Genomic DNA, 20,020 nt, shown 5'->3' with positions numbered 1-20,020 from the left:
AAGGATTACGAAAAGTCACCCTGATGAATTATTATTGGAAAAAATGCTTTATTGGCCGAGCAGGCGCCTGCAAAGTCTAGAAATTGTATCCAAAAATCTTCAAAAAGGCTCAAAAATAAGTTTTAAAGTTAATAGGCATTGTTAATCTGCATGAAGCCGTTTTGCTGCATATTCAGTAGGCCTATGCAAAAAGATCATAATTGTTACTACTGAAACAGGGGGGGGGGGTGTTTGTACTTCACACTCATTAACAAGTGCTTGCCAAAACAAAATGGCAAGACAGATAATCTAGAAAAGAAATTAAACTTGGTTCAAAGACGTGCTTAAATTGTTGTCTGTCACTAGTTTAGTGAGTTTTGTGCAAACTCTCGCATATTGGAGGAAAAGTCGAAATATGCGATTTTCCGCGTTTCGGCACTGATCTTTAAAACATCATTTCTCTTGAACGAAATGTCGCAGAGACATGAAATTTTCGGTGTTGAGCTACAAATTTTCTCTAATTTAATTAATAAGTGACAAATGTGGATTTTGAAAACTTTTGTAACGGCCGTCGCTATGAACGCGTTCCTTTTACATTCTTCGCGTAAAATAAGAAATGCGCGTCATGAAATGTGTTCTATTTTAATCATGATGATAAACAAGGATTACGAAAAGTCACCCTGATGAATTATTATTGGAAAAAAATGCTTTATTGGCCGAGCAGGCGCCTGCAAAGTCTAGAAATTGTATCCAAAAATCTTCAAAAGGCTCAAAAATAAGTTTTAAAGTTAATAGGCATTGTTAATCTGCATGAAGCCGTTTTGCTGCATATTCAGTAGGCCTATGCAAAAAGATCATAATTGTTACTACTGAAACAGGGGGGGGGGGTGTTTGTACTTCACACTCATTAACAAGTGCTTGCCAAAACAAAATGGCAAGACAGATAATCTAGAAAAGAAATTAAACTTGGTTCAAAGACGTGCTTAAATTGTTGTCTGTCACTAGTTTAGTGAGTTTTGTGCAAACTCTCGCATATTGGAGGAAAAGTCGAAATATGCGATTTTCCGCGTTTCGGCACTGATCTTTAAAACATCATTTCTCTTGAACGAAATGTCGCAGAGACATGAAATTTTCGGTGTTGAGCTACAAATTTTCTCTAATTTAATTAATAATAAGTGACAAATGTGGATTTTGAAAACTTTTAAATCCTTATAAGGGGCGCAACACTAAATCACTACGCATTTTATGTAAGAACGAAATTCGGCTAATATAGTCCACAGTGAGTATGAGATTGTAGCGACCATATCTACCGACATGTTCACTTTAAATCACTCAATATCAGCTCATATGAATTCGACAAGTGTCTTCAATGATAACATGCAGAAAAAACCGGACATTTTATCTCAAAAGCAATTCTCTGTGGCGGATGAAGACAACTTCCGATTTTGAAATGTGAGTGGTGAATTTAGTATATTTTTAGGCCATATTTTTTGCACCGCGAAATAGCGAAAAAAGTCAACGGTCATCGATATATGCCGACAAAAGTTTTGGAATCTACAGAAACAGAGCTTTAATTTGATACCAAATTTATTTTGCCAAGTATTGCAGGGACGCCAGGAATGGCGCTCGAAGTAGGCCAAAATCACACGTTATCCTATGGGACGCTTATTTAGTGTTGCGCCCCTTGTAACGGCCGTCGCTATGAACGCGTTCCTTTTACATTCTTCGCGTAAAATAAGAAATGCGCGTCATGAAATGTGTTCTATTTTAATCATGATGATAAACAAGGATTACGAAAAGTCACCCTGATGAATTATTATTGGAAAAAATGCTTTATTGGCCGAGCAGGCGCCTGCAAAGTCCAGAAATTGTATCCAAAAATCTTCAAAAGGCTCAAAAATGGGTTTTAAAGTTAATAGGCATTGTTAATCTGCATGAAGCCGTTTTGCTGCATATTCAGTAGAAATAAGAAAAAAGATCATAATTGTTACTACTGAAACAGGGGGGTGTTTGTACTTCACACTCATTAACAAGTGCTTGCCAAAACAAAATGGCAAGACAGATAATCTAGAAAAGAAATTAAACTTGGTTCAAAGACGTGCTTAAATTGTTGTCTGTCACTAGTTTAGTGAGTTTTGTGCAAACTCTCGCATATTGGAGGAAAAGTCGAAATATGCGATTTTCCGCGTTTCGGCACTGATCTTTAAAACATCATTTCTCTTGAACGAAATGTCGCAGAGACATGAAATTTTCGGTGTTGAGCTACAAATTTTCTCTAATTTAATTAATAAGTGACAAATGTGGATTTTGAAAACTTTTAAATCCTTATAACGGCCGTCGCTATGAACGCGTTCCTTTTACATTCTTCGCGTAAAATAAGAAATGCGCGTCATGAAATGTGTTCTATTTTAATCATGATGATAAACAAGGATTACGAAAAGTCACCCTGATGAATTATTATTGGAAAAAATGCTTTATTGGCCGAGCAGGCGCCTGCAAAGTCTAGAAATTGTATCCAAAAATCTTCAAAAAGGCTCAAAAATAAGTTTTAAAGTTAATAGGCATTGTTAATCTGCATGAAGCCGTTTTGCTGCATATTCAGTAGGCCTATGCAAAAGATCATAATTGTTACTACTGAAACAGGGGGGTGTTTGTACTTCACACTCATTAACAAGTGCTTGCCAAAACAAAATGGCAAGACAGATAATCTAGAAAAGAAATTAAACTTGGTTCAAAGACGTGCTTAAATTGTTGTCTGTCACTAGTTTAGTGAGTTTTGTGCAAACTCTCGCATATTGGAGGAAAAGTCGAAATATGCGATTTTCCGCGTTTCGGCACTGATCTTTAAAACATCATTTCTCTTGAACGAAATGTCGCAGAGACATGAAATTTTCGGTGTTGAGCTACAAATTTTCTCTAATTTAATTAATAAGTGACAAATGTGGATTTTGAAAACTTTTAAATCCTTATCAGGGTGCGCAACACTAAATCACTCCGCATTTTATGTACGAACGACATTCGGCTAATATAGTCCACAGTGAGTATGAGATTGTAGCGACCATATCTACCGACATGTTCACTTTAAATCACTCAATATCAGCTCATATGAATTCGACAAGTGTCTTCAATGATAACATGCAGAAAAAACCGGACATTTTATCTCAAAAGCAATTCTCTGTGGCGGATGAAGACAACTTCCGATTTTGAAATGTGAGTGGTGAATTTAGTATATTTTTAGGCCATATTTTTTGCACCGCGAAATAGCGAAAAAAGTCAACGGTCATCGATATATGCCGACAAAAGTTTTGGAATCTACAGAAACAGAGCTTTAATTTGATACCAAATTTATTTTGCCAAGTATTGCAGGGACGCCAGGAATGGCGCTCGAAGTAGGCCAAAATCACACGTTATCCTATGGGACGCTTATTTAGTGTTGCGCCCCTTGTAACGGCCGTCGCTATGAACGCGTTCCTTTTACATTCTTCGCGTAAAATAAGAAATGCGCGTCATGAAATGTGTTCTATTTTAATCATGATGATAAACAAGGATTACGAAAAGTCACCCTGATGAATTATTATTGGAAAAATGCTTTATTGGCCGAGCAGGCGCCTGCAAAGTCTAGAAATTGTATCCAAAAATCTTCAAAAGGCTCAAAAATAAGTTTTAAAGTTAATAGGCATTGTTAATCTGCATGAAGCCGTTTTGCTGCATATTCAGTAGGCCTATGCAAAAAGATCATAATTGTTACTACTGAAACAGGGGGGGTGTTTGTACTTCACACTCATTAACAAGTGCTTGCCAAAACAAAATGGCAAGACAGATAATCTAGAAAAGAAATTAAACTTGGTTCAAAGACGTGCTTAAATTGTTGTCTGTCACTAGTTTAGTGAGTTTTGTGCAAACTCTCGCATATTGGAGGAAAAGTCGAAATATGCGATTTTCCGCGTTTCGGCACTGATCTTTAAAACATCATTTCTCTTGAACGAAATGTCGCAGAGACATGAAATTTTCGGTGTTGAGCTACAAATTTTCTCTAATTTAATTAATAAGTGACAAATGTGGATTTTGAAAACTTTTAAATCCTTATAAGGGGCGCAACACTAAATCACTACGCATTTTATGTAAGAACGAAATTCGGCTAATATAGTCCACAGTGAGTATGAGATTGTAGCGACCATATCTACCGACATGTTCACTTTAAATCACTCAATATCAGCTCATATGAATTCGACAAGTGTCTTCAATGATAACATGCAGAAAAAACCGGACATTTTATCTCAAAAGCAATTCTCTGTGGCGGATGAAGACAACTTCCGATTTTGAAATGTGAGTGGTGAATTTAGTATATGTTTAGGCCATATTTTTTGCACCGCGAAATAGCGAAAAAAGTCAACGGTCATCGATATATGCCGACAAAAGTTTTGGAATCTACAGAAACAGAGCTTTAATTTGATACCAAATTTATTTTGCCAAGTATTGCAGGGACGCCAGGAATGGCGCTCGAAGTAGGCCAAAATCACACGTTATCCTATGGGACGCTTATTTAGTGTTGCGCCCCTTGTAACGGCCGTCGCTATGAACGCGTTCCTTTTACATTCTTCGCGTAAAATAAGAAATGCGCGTCATGAAATGTGTTCTATTTTAATCATGATGATAAACAAGGATTACGAAAAGTCACCCTGATGAATTATTATTGGAAAAAATGCTTTATTGGCCGAGCAGGCGCCTGCAAAGTCTAGAAATTGTATCCAAAAATCTTCAAAAAGGCTCAAAAATAAGTTTTAAAGTTAATAGGCATTGTTAATCTGCATGAAGCCGTTTTGCTGCATATTCAGTAGGCCTATGCAAAAAGATCATAATTGTTACTACTGAAACAGGGGGGGTGTTTGTACTTCACACTCATTAACAAGTGCTTGCCAAAACAAAATGGCAAGACAGATAATCTAGAAAAGAAATTAAACTTGGTTCAAAGACGTGCTTAAATTGTTGTCTGTCACTAGTTTAGTGAGTTTTGTGCAAACTCTCGCATATTGGAGGAAAAGTCGAAATATGCGATTTTCCGCGTTTCGGCACTGATCTTTAAAACATCATTTCTCTTGAACGAAATGTCGCAGAGACATGAAATTTTCGGTGTTGAGCTACAAATTTTCTCTAATTTAATTAATAAGTGACAAATGTGGATTTTGAAAACTTTTAAATCCTTATAAGGGGCGCAACACTAAATCACTACGCATTTTATGTAAGAACGAAATTCGGCTAATATAGTCCACAGTGAGTATGAGATTGTAGCGACCATATCTACCGACATGTTCACTTTAAATCACTCAATATCAGCTCATATGAATTCGACAAGTGTCTTCAATGATAACATGCAGAAAAAACCGGACATTTTATCTCAAAAGCAATTCTCTGTGGCGGATGAAGACAACTTCCGATTTTGAAATGTGAGTGGTGAATTTAGTATATTTTAGGCCATATTTTTGCACCGCGAAATAGCGAAAAAAGTCAACGGTCATCGATATATGCCGACAAAAGTTTTGGAATCTACAGAAACAGAGCTTTAATTTGATACCAAATTTATTTTGCCAAGTATTGCAGGGACGCCAGGAATGGCGCTCGAAGTAGGCCAAAATCACACGTTATCCTATGGGACGCTTATTTAGTGTTGCGCCCCTTGTAACGGCCGTCGCTATGAACGCGTTCCTTTTACATTCTTCGCGTAAAATAAGAAATGCGCGTCATGAAATGTGTTCTATTTTAATCATGATGATAAACAAGGATTACGAAAAGTCACACTGATGAATTATTATTGGAAAAATGCTTTATTGGCCGAGCAGGCGCCTGCAAAGTCTAGAAATTGTATCCAAAAATCTTCAAAAAGGCTCAAAAATAAGTTTTAAAGTTAATAGGCATTGTTAATCTGCATGAAGCCGTTTTGCTGCATATTCAGTAGGCCTATGCAAAAAGATCATAATTGTTACTACTGAAACAGGGGGGGGGGTGTTTGTACTTCACACTCATTAACAAGTGCTTGCCAAAACAAAATGGCAAGACAGATAATCTAGAAAAGAAATTAAACTTGGTTCAAAGACGTGCTTAAATTGTTGTCTGTCACTAGTTTAGTGAGTTTTGTGCAAACTCTCGCATATTGGAGGAAAAGTCGAAATATGCGATTTTCCGCGTTTCGGCACTGATCTTTAAAACATCATTTCTCTTGAACGAAATGTCGCAGAGACATGAAATTTTCGGTGTTGAGCTACAAATTTTCTCTAATTTAATTAATAAGTGACAAATGTGGATTTTGAAAACTTTTAAATCCTTCTAAGGGGGCGCAACACTAAATCACTACGCATTTTATGTAAGAACGAAATTCGGCTAATATAGTCCACAGTGAGTATGAGATTGTAGCGACCATATCTACCGACATGTTCACTTTAAATCACTCAATATCAGCTCATATGAATTCGACAAGTGTCTTCAATGATAACATGCAGAAAAACCGGACATTTTATCTCAAAAGCAATTCTCTGTGGCGGATGAAGACAACTTCCGATTTTGAAATGTGAGTGGTGAATTTAGTATATTTTTAGGCCATATTTTTGCACCGCGAAATAGCGAAAAAAGTCAACGGTCATCGATATATGCCGACAAAAGTTTTGGAATCTACAGAAACAGAGCTTTAATTTGATACCAAATTTATTTTGCCAAGTATTGCAGGGACGCCAGGAATGGCGCTCGAAGTAGGCCAAAATCACACGTTATCCTATGGGACGCTTATTTAGTGTTGCGCCCCTTAAGATAGATTTATTCGGTAAGGTGCGACTGTGCGAGCGTAATAAGACCTTGGCCCAGGGTCGGATTTTCCTGGGGGGGCACTGCCCAGCAAACACAAAACGTTTTCGACATCATTCGCAAAAGGTTGTAAAGGTTATCAGAAAACGTTTAAATGTCGGGTTATATAAAGGGTATATTAAGGGTATAAAACATTTTCATAACATTCAAAAACATTTTTGAATACAAACCATTCTACACAGAATGTTATTTAGGGGTTTAAAAAATATTTTGTGAAAAATGTTTGCCCAAAATATTTGCAATAACGTTTTAAAAACGTTTCCATGACCTTTATATAATCCGACATTTAAATAAATGTTATTGAAACGTTTTGAAAAAACATTTTAAGAACATTTCTGTGTTTGCTGGGTGCAAATATTTTAACATAACATTTTGAAAACATTTAAAAATATTAATGTAGTGTGTCTTCATACAAAACGTTTTAAACGTTTTTATGACCTTTATATAACCCGACATTTTAATGGCATTAAAACGTTTTTACGTAAACCAAAATCCAATATATAACTTATTTAAAAAGTTTTAAAAACGTTTTTGCTGGGTGGGCCAGGTCAAAATTTGGAGGCCCATAACTCACCATAAGGTGATGTTGAAGTCCGTATAGACTTCTCCGTAGTCCACTTGCCCATTTTGCATACTCTGGCTATTACATTTAAGCATAAAACTCTGATTTATATTGATTTGTGTGCAACTGATAGATTTTCACATCTGTGTCTGATCTTTTCAGTCACCGCACTCCCTCTGTTTGTTAGCTTCCCAAGTGGACTACTGGCTTTGCCTTGCGGTTAAGATTTTTAACACAGGACTCTATGGAGAGTTAGGCCAATTTCTGGCCTAACTAAAATTGGCCATAATGTAATGCATCTTTAAATGGATCTGCCTTGTGATTGGTCGCCCATATCTCGCTATGGGTTAAATATTCCGGGCCCGCGCCATTACCATTAACTACACCGTACACAACCATCTGTGGTATTTGCGGCGCTTTTGTGTTGACGCGAAAGTTAATCTCTCATCAAACATCTAGCGCGTCTTGTACTATACCATCCTTAGTACTTGTGGTTAATGGACTGATAAACAAGTATGCTTGACAGTGTGTTTTTAGAGAGCAAAGTCCCGGGGTAAAGTTCTGCTTAAAATTCAAAGTCCATAGTCGGATTTTCGGGGTTCGCTATCAATAAACTGGTAGATTCCAAAATCAGAATTTTTCAGTATTAAAGTGAGCCATTATAATTATGCAAGATAGTGTTGCATTCAATTACTTTTATTGTCAATAATCATCTGACATTTTTAACTCTTTATGACCATTTTACTATTGAATACTTTTAATTTTAATACACATCAGTATAATTTTGATTTCAACGAAATGGGTTCATCATGACTAATAATAAAATATTTTTAATCAAATTCGACTATGGCATAGTTTAAAGTCCGTAGGGCGAGATGGGAAGCGCACAACGCGAACCTTTCGGCTGTTGGCATTCACAGAAACACATGCAGAAATGGTACCAAACTTTGACACATAGGCCTACTGTGCAGATAGGAATTACAATTAAATACACCATATTTTTTGTCAAATATATTATTTATATTCAAGTATTTCAATATTAACAATGAAATAGGGAATATCTTCATTTTGGGGCCCTTTTCAAGATTCGGAGCCATGGGCCCGGGTCCATCTGGCCCAGTGGTACATCCGGCCCTGTCTATAGGCCCTGTTATAGGGCCTACATTTTTAGGCTTACTTTTAGTTAAAAGAGGTGATGCATATTTTTTTGGAAGAGGTGATGCATATGTAGTTTTTGTCGTTTCTGAAAAAAAGATTTAAATGGTGAAAATTACAAATAAACATTTTGGCTATTTCTTTGCATTGCTATCAAGTAGCTGAGGTGTTTAGCTCAATATATATAGGCCTACTATAAATTTGAACAGAGGCTCCTATAATGATGACTTTGGCTAAATAAGCTCTATTTTTTGCCGAAAAGGGTCCGAATTAATGGCAGTCGATGTGCGCAATCTTGGACAATTTTGGGGTACCAAACTGCCCAGCAGCTGTTAAAACGGGATAAGGCCCGGATAAGTCTTTCACTATTGAAGGAGTACACAAAACGTTGTCGTGCAGTGCACAGGAACGTAAATTTAGGCTAAAGCGTTACTATGGTACCTAAATCCCTAGCAAATGTCACTCAAACTGCCGATGTGTCAATTTAACTGCCGTGAGCGTTGATGAAGTAATTTTCATTTCCCAATTAGCTATGCTTACCTATCGGTGTTGCACTTCATTTATTCTGATGTCGGTGTTGAAGAACTATTCGATTTATTATTTTTTGAATTATTGATCATTATGATCAAATAAGCCATTGACCTTTTATTTAATGTATATCTGAGAGTGCTATCGGCATTGATAAAAAAGTTTTTATTTGATTGATTATAAGACAGTAAGCTATCTACTGCTGATATCGGGGTTAATGAAGTAGTTTTCATTGGATGAATCGGCTAGGCTGTTATCGGTGTTGCAGAACTATTTGGTTGATTATAATTAAGCTATTTACACTGATATCAGCTTTGAACAAGTAGTTTTTATTTTCATTTGATAAATCAGCTAGGCTGATATCGGTATTGAAGAACTACTTGGTTATTTATGGTTAATTATAAATCTACTATCTACTACGGTACTGATATTGGCGTTGACGAAGTAGTTTCAATTCAATAAATCAACTGGGATGAAAATGGTGTTGAAGAACTAGGCCTATTTGATTATTTTTTAGGAGGGAGGATGGGTTTTTACGACGGGAGTTCATAACAATTGATTGATTATAAGCTTTCTATTGCTGATATCGGTGTTGATGAAGTAGTTTTCATTGGATAAATTAGCTAAGCTGGTATCCATGATGTTAAAGAACTATTTGGTTAATTATAAGTATAAGGTATCTATACTGCTTAAATCGCCGTTGATGAAGTAGTTTTCATTTGATATATCAATAGATCAATAAATCAGCTTGGCTGATATTGGTATTGAAGAACTATTTGTTAATTACCGGTATAAATATGCTATCTACTTCTGATATCAGCGTTGACGATGTAATTTCCATTTGATAAATAAGCTAAGCTATATAGGCCTATATCGGTTTTAAAGAACTATTTGATTGACTATAAGCAAGCTTTCTACTGCTGATATCGACGTTGATATAGTAGTTTTTGATAAATAAGCTATGTTGATATTGGCATGTTGGTGATGAAGAACTATTCGATTGATTAAGCTATCTAATGCTGATACCGGTATTTATTAAAATAGGTTTGTCTCACGTCCCCCGCGCGCATTGGATTTCTGATGGTGAAAATGTTCACAAATGAAAAAAAAATTCAAAATATGAAGACATATATTGCCATTGACAATTTAACGCAATGGGCCAAAACTGGTGAGTTTTCAAGTGAACACTTGATTTAATGATAAAATAATAATAAAATACCGCATAACGCATTGGATTTGTAGTCGCACGGAGATTATGAGACAAATTTATTTTTTGGCCTATATAAGCTATATACTGCTGCTGATGTCAGCTTGGATGAAAATTAAGTTGAAGAACTATTTATTTGTTTGTTGGTTGGTTGGTTGTGTTTTTTTTTTGGGGGGGTTGTTTTGTTTTTGTGGGTTTTTTTTTTGTTGTTTTTTTTGGAAGGGGGTATGTTTTTACGACATTAGTTCATAACAACAATTGATTTATTATAAATAGGCTATGTATTGCTGATATCGGTGTTAATGAAGTAGTTTTCATTGGATAAATCAGCTAGGCTGATTAGTGATATGGATGTTAATTTGGTTAATTATAAGTAAGGTATCTACTGCTTATATCGGTGTTGATGAAGTAGGTTTCATTTGATAAATATATTAGGATAAGAATGGGGTTGAAGAATTATTTGATTGATTATATGTTATTTATTGCTGATATCGGCGCTAATGAAGTAGTTTTTACTCGATGGATTAACTAGGCTGATATATGTTAAAGACCTATTTGATTTATTATAATACGCTATCTATTGATGATATCGGTGTTGATGAAGAAGCTTTCATTTGATCAATTAGCTAGGCTGATATCGGTGCTAAAGAACTACATGTATTTGGTTGATTATAGGTAAGCTATCTACTGCTTATGAAGTGGTTTTCATTTGATAAATCACATAGGTCGTTGTTCGTGTTGATAAGATTTTTCATTTCATACCATCGGCTATAGACTGATATCGGTTTGAAGAGCTATTTGATTGATTATAAATAAGCTGTCTACTGCTGATATCGGCGTTGATAAAGTAGTTGTCTTTTAATAACTCGGTTATCATGGTTATGTTGATATCAGTGTTGAAAAACTATTCGATTGATTATACGTAAGCTATCTATAATTGCTCATCCGTTAATGAAATATATAGCTTCATTGGGTGAATCAGCTATGCTGTTGTCAATGTTGAAGAACTATACATGTATATATTTGGTTGATTATAAATAAGCTATCAACTGCCGATATCAGCTTTGGAAAAAGAGCATCAGTTTTATTTGACAATCAGCTAGGCTTACATTGGTGTTAATGATTGATTATAAGTTTATAACGGCTATATTGTTGATATCGGCGTTAAGGGGTGGAGCAATTTATTTTTAAATTGAGGAGAAATGGGAGGATTTTGCCATGTTTGCTGTGAATATTTGCCTAGCAATATTGATCACAAGTACAAAATTGATGGTGCATATCACTATCAATGACCAAACTCTATAGTTTTATATTTGAGCATGATTACTTCTGTAAGGTCATGGGAAATTATGTAAATCGGCTTATATATTTGATGTTGCATTTCGGCTCACGCACTTTTTTTTTGTACCCACTATTTCACAAAGTCCCTGTACTCTGATTTCCCCATGACTTTTTGCTGGTATGTTAAACACTTAAAACAAATAATTATAGTACTTACCTCCGACTTTTGAGACGCGCATATGCCTTAATGTATGTCGACCATGCCAACAATCCGGTGTGGTTTTACAAGGTTGGAAAGGTCTATTTCCTTTCGCTATTTTGCCAATCAAAATTCATAAATTGTCCAACTTTTTTACCAAAAAAGAGCATTAATTTGTACTATCATAATAGCCACGGATCCAAATTATGCTGATGTGCCTATGAACCTCCAAATAAATCCTCTATATCATTTATCCCTGTAAAATCAGATAAACACCCTGATTTGGGACAAATCTAAATTAAGTATAAAATGAAAATTTCCTTGTGCTTGTATTTCATGCGCAATTGTCCCACCAGGAATGTTTGAAACATATGCCTCCCTCAATGACATGTGACCCAGATAATGTAAGTATAATGTTTGTTATACGATAATGGGGGGGAACAAAAAAGTTATGTATGTCAAAAGAGGGGGGTAAAAAAGTTTAGCGGTCCATCGAAGGGGGTCAAAAAAGTTTTCAAGCAAAAAATTTGAGGAAGACCAGCCCCCCCTGGTTTCTACTGTCAGTCCAGCATGATCAGTGTTTTGAATATTGTGTTCATTCATTCATTCATTCTTTCATTCACACATTCATAATGAAGCGGCAAGACTTAGTCTAGAACGGAGTCCTGCTTCATGCACTATTGCACTTGTTCATTCATTCATTCATTCATTCATAATGATTCGTCTAGGTTACGTCCAGACTTGAGTCCTGCTTTATTCATTTATTCATTCATTCATGTATTATTCATGCGTTCATTCACACATTCATTCATTCATTCTTTCTTTCATTCACACATTCATAATGAAGCGGCGAGACTTAGTCTAGAACGGAGTCCTGCTCCATGCACTTGTTCATTCATTCATTCATTCATAATGATTCGTCTAGGTTACGTCCAGACTTGAGTCCTGCTTTATTCATTCATTCATTTATTCATTCGTTCATTCATTCGTTCATTCATTCATGTATTATTCATGCGTTCATTCATACATTCATTCATACATTCATTCTTTCATTCACACATTCATAATGAAGCGGCAAGACTTAGTCTAGAACGGAGTCCTGCTTCATGCACTTGTTCATTCATTCATTCAGTCATTCATTCATTCATAATGATTCGTCTAAGTTACGTCCAGACTTGAGTCCATTTTTCATTCATTCATTCATTCATTCATTCATTCATTCATTCATTCATTCATTCATTCGTTCATTCATTCATTCATTCATTCATTCATTCATAATGATTTGTCTAGGTTACGTCCAGACTTGAGTCTGCTTTATTCATTCATTCATTCATGTATTATGCATGCGTTCATTCACACATTCATTCATTCTTTCATTCACACATTCATAATGAAGCGGCAAGACTTAGTCTAGAACGGAGTCCTGCTTCATGCACTTGTTCATTCATTCATTCAGTCATTCATTCATTCATAATGATTCGTCTAGGTTACGTCCAGACTTGAGTCCTGTTTTATTCATTCATTCATTCATTCATTCATTCACTCATTCATTCATTCATTCATTCATTCATTCATAATGATTCGTCTAGGTCACGTCCAGACTTGAGTCCTGTTTTATTCATTCATTCATTCATTCATTCATTCATTCATTCATAATGATTCGTCTAGGTTACGTCCAGACTTGAGTCTGCTTTATTCATTCATTCATTCATTCATTACAAGACTGTTATCGACGCTAAAGATCATTTTTTATAAGTAAGCTATCTACTGCTGATATCAGTCTTGATGAAGTAGGTTTCATTTATCGATGATGAAGAACTATTTGACTGATTGTAAGCTGATACACAAAACTGATATCAGTGTTGAAACGCTGTCTACCTACAGATTATTTCAATAGTTGATAATAAATTATATTTGCTATCTGCTGCTGATATCGGATGGCAGGAGTTCAATTTTCGAGCCATTGAAAACTGCAGTGTATTCTCTTAATACTGATCTTATAGGAAATGAGTCAAGGAAGCCAATGTTCGCATTTATATTCCATAGATCTTGCGGGCCAATTATGTATCAAAACTAAATTTTCAGATGCCACCAGAAAAATCATGCACATGGGCAGAACTGGCACCACTTATATCCAACCTTGGGGTCTCCTTTAGAACATTCATATAATTCAGCATTCCTCTTGTGTGTCAGCTTTATTTGTTCAAATATTTGAGTGCAAACACCGCTATAGGTCATCATGCTCCCATCCGACCCGACCTGCTTGTTTCACCACGCGTGAACATTTACAAAACAACTCTGACATATTTAGACGTCTTATCTGCTGCTCTTGTTCGGCCAGTACAGCCCAATCCATCTCTACGCAGACTACGCCCCTGGCATTGCATTGGGATGAGACGGTTTGAGTGCTGATGTCTGACATGAGAATGTGCGGCTGAGAAAATACTTACAAACATTGCAATCATGAACACTGGTTTGATGTCCGAAGTCGTCATCAAACAATTAGGTTTGACATGAGAGGTTCCAGTCACAAACAAGTTGCATGAGATCACTTTCATCTCATTTCTGCTGTTTTGTGGCTGTGTTCCGTTGACAAGATCATCGGACGTATCTTGTGCATTAGATGCAACATAAAACTAACATCAACAAAGCATTTCTTTTAAAAGTGTGTGACTAGATCAACAACTTGATCCCGCATTTTCTCTCATCAAAACTGATATTTTGGTATCGCTCATATTTTTCTCATTAATTAGCCATTAAAATTTAACGCCCAAGATAAGCTTCATTAAAAAAAAATGTGAAGAAAAACGTGGTAAAAAGTGGTAACCATCACCCCAAATATATACTATTCTCTGGGGCATGACACACAGTAGATATTTTATGAGGCAAGTCGATTTATGAAGATCACAAATAGGATCGGGCCCAGCACACTGCCTTGTGGAATTCCACTCACAACATCCTCCCATGTAGACCTTTTACCATATCACCACCTTCTGTTGTCTTCCCATTAAAAAGCTCTCAATCCATCTTCGTAATCTTCCTTGAATGCCATATGCTGCTAACTTCTGATAGTTCTTTAACGCCGATATCAACTTACTACTTCATCAAGACCGATGTCATCAGTAGATAGCGTACTTATAATCAATCAAATAGTTCTCAATCATCGGTATCAGCTTATTGATTTATTAAATGTAACCTACTTCATCAAGGCCGATATCAGCAGCAGATAGCTTATAATTACGAATAGGATCGGGCCCAGCACACTGCCCTGTGGAATTCCACTCACAACATCCTCCCATGTAGACCCTTTACCATTTATCACCACCTTCTGTTGTCTTCCCATTAAAAAGCTCTCAAGCAATTTTCGCACTCTTCCTCGAAAACCATATGCTGATGCCTTCTTCAAAAGTTGTTGATGAGGGACACTGTCATGACTGTCAAAAGCCTTTTTGAAATCCAAGTAAACTATTTCTATTCCTCCTCCTTTGTCTAACATGATTTTCCAAATCTCAGCAATCTCCAGTAATTTTCTAATATAATGCCAAGGAAAAGATCCAATAATATTAAATTAAACATGCTATTTGCTTCATGTACTGGGTCGGGAGGGGTAATTATTCTTCTCTTCTTTTTCTTCTATTTGGTAAGTTTGTGCAGTTTCAGGCCTCTTGACCTTCATTTAAAATGTGCGTCTTTTATATCTAAAATGGTGATGATGATGACAAATTGATAAGGAGGAGAGGACACATTTTTAGTTACCATGGTTACTCACCTTTGGCGCAAATATTGATAATGATAGCATTTTGTATTAATATGAAAATGCTGGTAAAAATCGCTGTGTCCAACAGCGCTGAGCAGGTTAACAAACTAGTGGAATGCAAAATTGAATTTGAGTAAATATCAGTTTAATTTTTTTAAACATATAGATAATGCCCATGAATTTTACATCTTTCATACTGTACTAGCGGGTACCCGCGCTTCGCGCGGGCCCCCGCTAGATGAGTAAATGGGAGCGGTTAGTAAACGGGATCGGTTAGTATAAACGATGGAAATGGTAATCATGTCAATTGGTATCGCTTTTAACAGCTCAATTATTACGCGGTTAGTGATGTGGTAGGCCTACCATTTGTTGCCTCTACTTTGCAAACGACGTTCTTTTCTTTCTTACTTTCCCGTTCTTTCTTTCTTGCTTTCCCGTTCTTTCTTTCTTGCTTTCCCGTTCTTTCTTTCTTGCTTTCCCTTCTTTCTTTCTTTCTTTCTTTCTTTCTTTCTTTCTTTCTTTGCAAACGACGTTCTTTCTTTCTTACTTTCCCGTTCTTTCTTTCTTGCTTTCCCGTTCTTTCTTTCTTGCTTTCCCTCCCTTTCTTTCTTGCTTTCCTTCCTTTCTTTCTTGCTTTCCCTCCCTTTCTTTCTTGCTTTCCCTCACTTTCTTTCTTGCTTTCCCTTTCTTTCTTTCTTTCTTTCTTTCTTTCTTTCCCTTTCTTTCTATCTTTCTTTCTTTCTTTCCCTCTTTCTTTCTTTCTTTCTAAGTTCTTTCTTTCTTTCTTTCTTTCCCTCTTTCCCCCTTTTTACTTATTTTTTCTTTGTCTTTCCCTTTTTCTTTCAGTTTTCTCTTTCCTGCGTTCCATTTCTCTTTCTGTTTCTTGCTTGTTCACTTTCTTTCTCTCTCTCTCTCTCTCTTCTTTCTTTCTTTCTGTCTGTCTATTTCTTCTTTGTTTTCGTTTCTCTCTCCCTTTCTCTTTCTTGCTTTCCCGTTTTTTCTTTTTCTTTTTTTCTTTCTTTCTTTCTTTCTTTCCTTCTTTCCCCCCTTTCTTTCCCTCTTTCCTTCCTTTTTTCCTTCCTTCTTCTTTCTTTACATAGGCATAAATCCCGGGATGAGTAATAAATTCCTCAATATTTCGATAAGGGGCATGATCTACTGAATCACCTCCATGTTGACGCATGTATGTGGGTTCCTTTATTTCTTTCGTTCGTTCTTTTTTATATGTGTTTCTGTTTCATCAAGTAGGCCTATAGCAACATTGGGTTTCAAGAAGGTTGAGTTACATAGGGTCTTTTTATCTTTTCAGTTTCCGTAACTCTATTGTTCAGATACGAAAACGCAAGGGATTCAGTAAGTTTACTGTAATCTGACTTCATTGCCTCATTTCAAATATATAGTTTTAGTTTTGGTTTTGGTTTTGGTCACGTGTTTTTCTATTGTCCTGCCTAACCACTTGAATCATAAGATATCGAACTCATTGTTTCTACCTTTTGTTTAAAACCGAACATTTGTGACAGTCAGTTTCAGTTTTGGTTTCAGTTTCTTATAAGTGGTGTGGATCGTAAAATTATTTGATTTGAAGTTACCTACTCTAAGTATACAAAAGAAATGTTTAAATTTCGCAGTGCAATATTCACGAGCAGAGAAGTCGAACAAAGAAGTCTACATTTGAAAGCATTGATTTAGTTTGAAAGCATTGACTTGAGACTACGAATTAGCCTAAGTTGATTTCACTGTGAAAATATATAGACCATCAAAATATTTCCACAGACATTACAATAGGCACTTGACAGATTATGACTTCAGTGTTATAAACACTATTATACACAATTCTATTTATGTGCATGTCGCATGACGGAAGATCAATATCATAGATAACTTGGCAACATGGTTAGTATATATTTCAATGCAAGACTTTTTTTACGACCCACTTACGTCTAGGCGTAAGTGCATATACACCAAACACAAGTCAATTGAAGCCGTACAATTTACCGCGAATTTAGGACCGTAAAATTTAGACTCTTCTTTTGTCTAGATTTGTCTAAATTTTCAGTAACTAACAAAAGGCTAGAATAAAAGATTGGTCACCCCTGGGAGACTACCACTTCAGAATAACAATGACTTACAAAAACTATTACGGTTACGGAAACAGAAACTGAAAAGATAAAACGACGGTAACCATGTTGCCAAGTTATAAGCAATGAGTCTTTCATATTGGCGATGAAACGAGCGTCTAAAATAGTCAAATATCTCCCAATGAGGCGCGTACAAGTGGTGATTTGGTAATCATGTTTTATATTGAAATGCAATACAAAAGAATTTGCATTGGAGCAAAGATAATGTATTCTATTCATGGCAAGCTAATCTGATAATTGGTTGGGCCTATATGTAAGACTCGGGTTTATTTTAAATGTTTATTTTTGCAGAGCTTATTTTCAGTCATGGATCATACTGATAAATTTCGCGAGGGGGAGGGAGGGAGCCGGGGGAGGGAGATACTTAAGTTGAGACTGAACAAGCGAGAGTGGGAGGGGGTGAGAAAGAAAGAGAGGAGAGGGAGAGACGGAAAGACTAGAAAGAGAAGAACTCGAGAGGAGAGAGTAGGGACCGGGGGACGGGGAGGGAGTGGGGAGACTGATATCATGGGGGGGGGGGGGGGCAGGGGGAAGCAAAATAGGGAGATAGACATTGATACGAGGGAAGGGCGACACTGTGGCCCTGCACAAGTGCGATGGGGCGCGACAGGCTCATAAGCGGACCTTTTGTGATTGAAGGGCTAATTTCCAACGTTTTTACAGAAAAAAGTGGACCTTTTCATTCGGATTTGCATTTTGTCATAATAATGTGAATCAATTTATCACTGTCAAACACGAGAGGGCGCTAGACCATTAAAACAGCGGTCGGACACCGGTGTTCAATACTATTTTTATCTCCAGCCTTTATGGGCTTTATTGACACAGGCAATAACCTCTATTGAAATAAGCTGATTGGTACTTCAGAGTTAACAATGAAGTCAGATTACAGTAAACTTACTGAATCCCTTGCGTTTTCGTATCTGAACAATAGAGTTACGGAAACTGAAAAGATAAAAAGACCCTTAGTATATATTTCAATGCAAGACTTTTTTTACGACCCACTTACGTCTAGGCGTAAGTGCATATACACCAAACACAAGTCAATTGAAGCCGTACAATTTACCGCGAATTTAGGACCGTAAAATTTAGACTCTTCTTTTGTCTAGATTGGCACCCAACCGCACATCTCAAGGTTTTATGTAAAAAATCAATATAACTTACCAAAACGAAAACTGAAATTCACGAGCTTCAAATTTTCAGTAACTAACAAAAGGCTAGAATAAAAGATTGGTCACCCCTGGGAGACTACCACTTCAGAATAACAATGACTTACAAAAACTATTACGGTTACGGAAACAGAAACTGAAAAGATAAAACGACGGATAGCGTAAATTCGGGGGTTGGGGTGGGTATGCCCCCCCCCCCCCAATGTTTTGATAAGGTCAATGGTCCGTACAATCACCCCAAGTTCACACATGTATAATAGATGTGGGTTTCTGACAAAATTGACCTCATTTTTGGCCAAACTAAAAAGTGCCAATTTTTGCGGCCTTCGTGCGAATTTGTTCCACTTTTGCACAATATAATTCACCAGTAGGCCTAATTAGCTTGCCATAAATTATTCTGTCGCCAAGATGCTGGCTTCACTGTAGGCCTATTGCAAGAAATTGATTTAAACGGACCCATCCCCCATGCCATGCCAAGAGAAATCTACGCCATTGTTAATGTTGCCAAAAGATGCCGGATTCACTATTAATATGCCTACTTCAAGAAATGTTTTCATCCCTCCCCTGATGTCAAAAAGAAATCTACGCCACGGATATTTAGCGGTTGCGGTTTTATACCATGCTATAATCTGCTAATAATGTCCCACACTCCCCATCGAAATTCATCACAACATGACAAACGAATAAACTCAAATTACTTTCCAATACCGTATATATGCCTAGGCCTACCTTGAATTTAAAATCTTCAGAAAGTCATCACAAAAGAAGTTTCCGAAAGTCATAATTTGCATAAACGAATGCAGTTGATTTATTATTATAGCCGTTGCGGTTACCATGCCGCATAATGCCCACTCTCCGTCGAAAGTCACCACGAACGGATAAACTAATATCACTTTCAAAATTATTAGATCACTTGGACCATTTATTTTCAAAATACGTAACTTAAAACCACCTTTGTCTCAGCCATTAATTTGTTAGTTCCGTCTAAGAGATGTGATATTTTCCGTCTTAGATGAAACTGGAAGTTTTGTTACCATTAGCGCATCGGGAAGTTGCCACGTCCTCTGCGTAATCCGCGTATAGCAACGCAGCAACGGACCGTAAATAAGCGGGCCACCATTGGTTGATCTACCGAATAAATCCAAATAATTATTTGTATTTATTAATTTATCTATCTATCTATGCATTTACCATTC

Source organism: Amphiura filiformis, chromosome 8 (genome assembly GCF_039555335.1).
Source record: "Amphiura filiformis chromosome 8, Afil_fr2py, whole genome shotgun sequence".
Classification (NCBI taxonomy): domain Eukaryota; kingdom Metazoa; phylum Echinodermata; class Ophiuroidea; order Amphilepidida; family Amphiuridae; genus Amphiura; species Amphiura filiformis.
Note: the sequence above shows the minus strand (reverse complement) of the source record.